Genomic DNA, 6,000 nt, shown 5'->3' on the forward strand with positions numbered 1-6,000 from the left:
AACATTCTCTAAAACAGATCATACACTTGCTCACAAAGCCTGCCTCCATATATTCAGGAATATTGACATAATACCCTGCATGATATAAGATCACAATGCTATATTGCTAGAAATTAACAACAAAAGACCCACCAAGAATCCCAATGGCACCTGGAAACTGAACAGCACACTGTTAAACAATAAATGGATAGTGGATGAAATAAAAAATGAAATTGCAAAATTTCTACAAATGTATGACAATGAGAACACATTGTACCAAAACTTATGGGACACAATGAAGACAGTCCTCCGGGGAAAATTCATAGCGCGCAATATCTTCATAAAAAAGACAGAGAGATCCCAAATCAATAACATAACCATCCACCTAAAGGAACTGGAAAACCAAGAAATATCCAACCCAAAGAACTCCAGAAGGAAAGAAATAATTAAAATCAGAGCAGAAATTAATGAATGTGAAACTAAGAAAACAATTGAGACAATTGACAAAACAAAGAGCTGGTTCTTTGAAAAACTAAACAAGATTGACAACCCCTGGGCAATTTGATCAAGCAAAAAAAAGAGATGATTCAAATTAACAAAATTCAAAATGAAAAAGGAGAGATCACATCAGACATAAGTGAAATTGGGAGAATCATGAGGACTTATTTCAATAGCTAAGAGCTGGAATCAACCCAGATGTCCATCACTAGAAGAATGGATAACTAAGATGTGGTATATCTACACAATGGAATTCTATACAGCAGTAAGAAAAAAATGACACAGTGAAATTTGAGGAATAAGGTTGAACCTGGAACAGATCATTCTCAGTGACCTTACCCAATCACAGAAAAAAAAAAAAATCACCACATAGTCTTACTCATCTACAGCACATAACCTGAATCTATGCAAGATGCTTTACATACCCAGCAAGCATCTTATGGACTAGACAATAGGATGGGTGGTGAGGGGAAGGGAGAGGGTGGGAAACACAAATCTAGATCCTAACAGCAATGGTACCATAAAATTCTACATCCTAAAAGGCAGACGAAATGGTTGAACCTTCACCAGTCCCTTAGAAAGAACACCTGAGCCACAAGACACTTGAGAGGGCATGATGAAGACTGAGCTTAATCTTCTACAGCTTCTCTCCATCTCTCTTTTAGTCTCTCTTCTATCTAACTCTTTTATATTAGTTATCTTTTTCTTCCTTTTCTTAGTGGGTAATGACCTGTAACTCCCAGTACCAGCATGTTGCTTTCATCCTCAATGAGCTTTTTTTAAAAAATTTTTTTGGTATTTTTATTGATTTATTTGAGAGTGACAGACAGTGAGAAAAAGAGGCAGAGAGAGAGAGAGAGAGAGAGAGAGAGAGAGAGAGAGAGAGAGAGAGAGAGAGAGGGAGAGAATGGGTGTGCCAGGGCCTCCAGCCACTGCAAACAAACTCCAGACGCATGTGCCCCCTTGTGCATCTGGCTAATGTGGGTCTTGGGGAATTGAGCCTCAAACTGGGGTCCTTAGGCTTCACAGGCAAGCGCTTAACCACTAAGCAATCTCTCTAGCTCCACAATGAGCTTTTGATTAGAGAGACCTACAACAAGTTTTCCAAAAAGAAAGACAGATTTCTGTCAGAGTACTTGATGACCCACAAAGATTAGTGGTAAGACCCTATTGCTGAAGACACCTTATGTGATTGACACCTAAAATGGAATGGCATGGCTGGAAGCTGGAAGAGTCAGTCCCCAGACAGTAAGCATGTCTACTGCCAGAAGGTGCTACATGGATGACTGGGGGAAAATGACCAATATCTGTCCAAGCAACTCATGGTCTAACCTACTTAGCAGCAAATAACCAGTTGTGATGCTCACAAAAGTGCAATAGTGGCTCATAGCCATGGTGGGAAACCAACTGCTCTTGATCCAGCTAACTGATCCCCTCAGTGGTACAGGACCTATAGCTGGATCTGGGAAACAAGTCAAAGCCATATCCAAACATAAGCCCACTCTCCATTATCAAGCTACCACCAGATGGGGGCTACAAGAGGGCCTACACCTATTAAATTCGCTATTAAAAAGTAAGGGTTATCTCATTTGTCTGGTGCTAACTTACTCTCCATTGGGGAATCTGCTTCTCTTTTTCAGATAGATGTAGATCCTGAGGAGAGAGCCACCCATCATACCTCAAAAGGGCCCCTGCTGAAACTAAGAACAATTGGAGAAATAAGCAAGGGTACTATTTGCTTGGTGAACTGGGTACCAGCACAAGGGTAAAGGAGATCAACACAGAGAAAAATCAACTCCTACAGAGATCCAGAGGCCCCCAACACCTCATCACTGAAACAGACCCAAAATGAACCCACATGGCTCAGGGACATTTTGCAGAAGAGGAGGTGGAAAGAATGTCAGAGCCACAGGTTGGGTCATGATATGCAGACATTTATCCTACCAATAACTGTGGGCCAACTCCAGAATGCATGACCCATATGCCCCAACAAGGAGGGACTATGGGGAGGGGACAGGTCATGTATGAGCCTAACAATGGTACCAAATTGATTGTAGTCACTGAGTACAAAACTAATTAATTTAAATAAAGAAAAAAAGTTCACATACAGAGAAAAATACTCAAAGACTCTATAAAACATTACAATGAATAAATAAATAAATATAGTTAGAAGATTTGGCTAAATAAGTGTCTCAGCAATTGAAGGCACTTGGTAGCAAGGCCTGAAGCCCCAGGTTCAATTCTCCAGTACACACAGAAAGCCAGATGCACTAAGTGGTATGTGCATCATGCTTGCAGTGACAGAAGGCCCTGGCATGCCTAGTCTCTCTCCCTCTCTTTCCTTCTTTCTCTCAAACAAATATTTTTTTTTAAATTATTTATTTATTATTTATTTGAGAGTGACAGACACAGAGAGAAAGACAGATAGAGGGAGAGAGAATGGGCGCGCCAGGGCTTCCAGCCTCTGCAAACGAACTCCAGACGCGTGCGCCCCCTTGTGCATCTGGCTAACGTGGGACCTGGGGAACCGAGCCTCGAACCGAGGTCCTTAGGCTTCACAGGCAAGCGCTTAACCGCTAAGCCATCTCTCCAGCCCTCAAACAAATATTTTTTAAAAGTTGGAAGATATAAAATATTTTTATATAAACCATTTCACTATTATTAACTGGTAATAGCAAATTATCTGAACTAAAATCAAGAAGTCAATTCCATGTACAAAGCTACAAAATAACAAATGCCAAGGCTAAATTTAACTGACAAAAATGAAAGGACTCATGAATAGACATAGAGTGGCAGCATGGGGGAAATAATATCCTCAAGTCCAGCACACATGACCACACACCCCAGTTTTCTCAGGAGAGTCCTGTTTTGTGTTGTTGTCTCTGAAAAACATCCATACAGTGTCTTTTCATGCTTTGAATGACTCCAGTTTTCATAATAAACATTATGCTTAGCCTGTTCATAGGAATGATGTGAAAATTATTATAAAGCTGATCATGTAATTACTTGTATATGTTGGCCATTCATATTTTATTGAACATTTCCATGAAAATTGCTGATACTGTGTCTTAATTTTTCTCACCATAAATATATAATATGTGAGGGGATATTTATGTTCATTATGCAAATTAACCATTGAAAATGTATATGGATAACAAAATGTTTATAATATACTCGATAAATATTTGATTCATGGCCAGTTATCCAATACTAGAAAAACAAAATTCAAATTTATAAATTTCAGCTGTGCTTTGGGACTATTAATATGGCAATAATATGCAATTTTTTAGAGAAAAATTATTTGTAAATTATTTTAACAAAAATTTTTGGAAAAAGAGGAGTCAAATAAAATCCACTAAACATAAACTGAAGTGGGCTTTCTTTTCCAAGAAGCATTTTACATTATATCAAAATATGTAATGTTCTGATATTTTACAGCAGGTAAAATAGAATAGATATTTCTGTGTGGTAGCTACCACCAGGGGTTATAATCCCACAAAATTTTACATTCTGTAAAAGTAAGTTGAGAACATTGTCACATTTAGATATAAGAAAAATGTTTAAGTTGGAAGGGAAAAGCTATTTGAATATGTGTTTCTTGGATTTATTGTGGAAGTTTGAATGTAGTACCTTACATAAAACTAAACTTATCATCTTCCATTGATAAAATTTCTCAACAAACAATATTTAATTTGTCATAGTAAGTTATCGAAGTTGATATTTAGATAGTGCCTTCTGTTGGACCAGAAGAATCTACATATCTTCATTTTTTTTCTCACTTGTGTCTTCACATATTTCTGTGACCATTTACCTTTGGAAGGAAACACAGAGCATTAGTCTTCTGCCACATTCAGCCAAAGGTTTACCTTGTCATTCTCTTAATCTTATATGCCATGTTCCCTACCTTACTTGATCTTGGCAAGTAGAAACTGTCCTCAGACCTCTGGACTTTCCCCAAGACCAATTTTACAGTTGAAATAACTCTAATTGTTTTTCTGTCTGCCCTCCTGGTAGCTTTCCTAGTGCCACCTGGTTCTATGCAGGCTACTAAGGAAGGAAGTTCATCAATGGTCTCACACAGGGGTTATGCCAGTGTGCTACCATGCTAATCTGCAAGGCAAAGGGACCACTCATGTAATAGGTGATGGGCATAAAAAACCACTTACTGATGTGGTTTGAGACCTCCTCTATAACAGTGAGTTCATGCATGATTCTATAAAACAATATCCATGGCTTGAAAGACCATAGGCACAAGAAGGAATCTACTATTATCTTTTTGTTAAACATTTGTGCTGTCAAATTCCTTCTAAATATTTATATTAATACCCACATAACAATGGTCTGTTCAGTCTTGGGCAGAAAATCTTGCTAGCCTGGTTCACTGCAAAACAGCTGTATAAAATAGGACAGTCATTATTCCCAAATTGGATAATTATAGAAGAAATGGACAAATTCCTAGACACATATCACCTACCAAAAGTAAATTCATAGTAGATTAATCTCCTGAACAACCCTGTCATATTCATTGAGATTGGAAAGGTATTAAAAAATCCTCCCCCAAAAGAGAAGTGCCAGTAATATAGACTGGGGAAAAGACAGCATCTTCAACAAATGGTGCTGGACAAATTGGATAACCACATGTAGAAAAATTAAAGTAGACCCACTCATTTCACCATATACAAGAATTAACATCAAGTGGATTGAAGACATTATATAAGAACAGACACTCCTCACTAGTGAAAGAAAAAATAGCAGGAACTCTCCTTGATAAAGGAATGGGGATGGACTTCCTGAACAATACCCTAGTAGCTCAGGAAATTAAACAATCTCTCAACCAATGGGATCTCAGGAAGGTAAAAAGCTTTTTCACAGACAAACATACCAGAAACAGAGACAATAGACTACCCATAGAGTGGGAGAAAATTTTCACCACCTAGACCACTGACAGAGGCCTAATATCTAGAATCTGTGAAAAATGGGGAAAAAAAGCTAAACAATAAAAATCAAACAACCCTCTAAAAAACTGGGGTAGAGAACTGAATAGGGAGTTCTCAGAGGGAGAAATACAAATGGCTAATACACACTTAAGAAAATGTTCAGCCGGTGCTCTTTTTGGTCGCTCTCCTTCAGATCATTTAACTGTCTTTGGAACACTTCCTGATTCCTTTCTATTAGATTCCCCAGACAGTTAGCTTATGGAGTGCCAAAAGGTGCTATATGAGCTACTGGAGGAAAATGGCCAACATCTGCCCAAGCAACTGGTGGTCTAAGCTACTCAGCAGCAAAATAACCTGATGTGATTCTCACACAACTGCAATAGTGGCACACAGCCATGGTAAACAACTGCTCTTGGATTGGCTAAAAATCCACTCAGTGGAATGGAACCCATAGTTGGAACTGGGAAACATCAGAACCATATACAAAAACAAGTTCACTCTTCAATATCAAGCTTCCATCAATCTTGGTCTACAAGAGGGCCTACACCTATTAAATTCTCTCTAAAATAAGAGTGGTATTCTATTT

The sequence above is a fragment of the Jaculus jaculus genome, chromosome 1, assembly GCF_020740685.1.
Source record: "Jaculus jaculus isolate mJacJac1 chromosome 1, mJacJac1.mat.Y.cur, whole genome shotgun sequence".
Classification (NCBI taxonomy): domain Eukaryota; kingdom Metazoa; phylum Chordata; class Mammalia; order Rodentia; family Dipodidae; genus Jaculus; species Jaculus jaculus.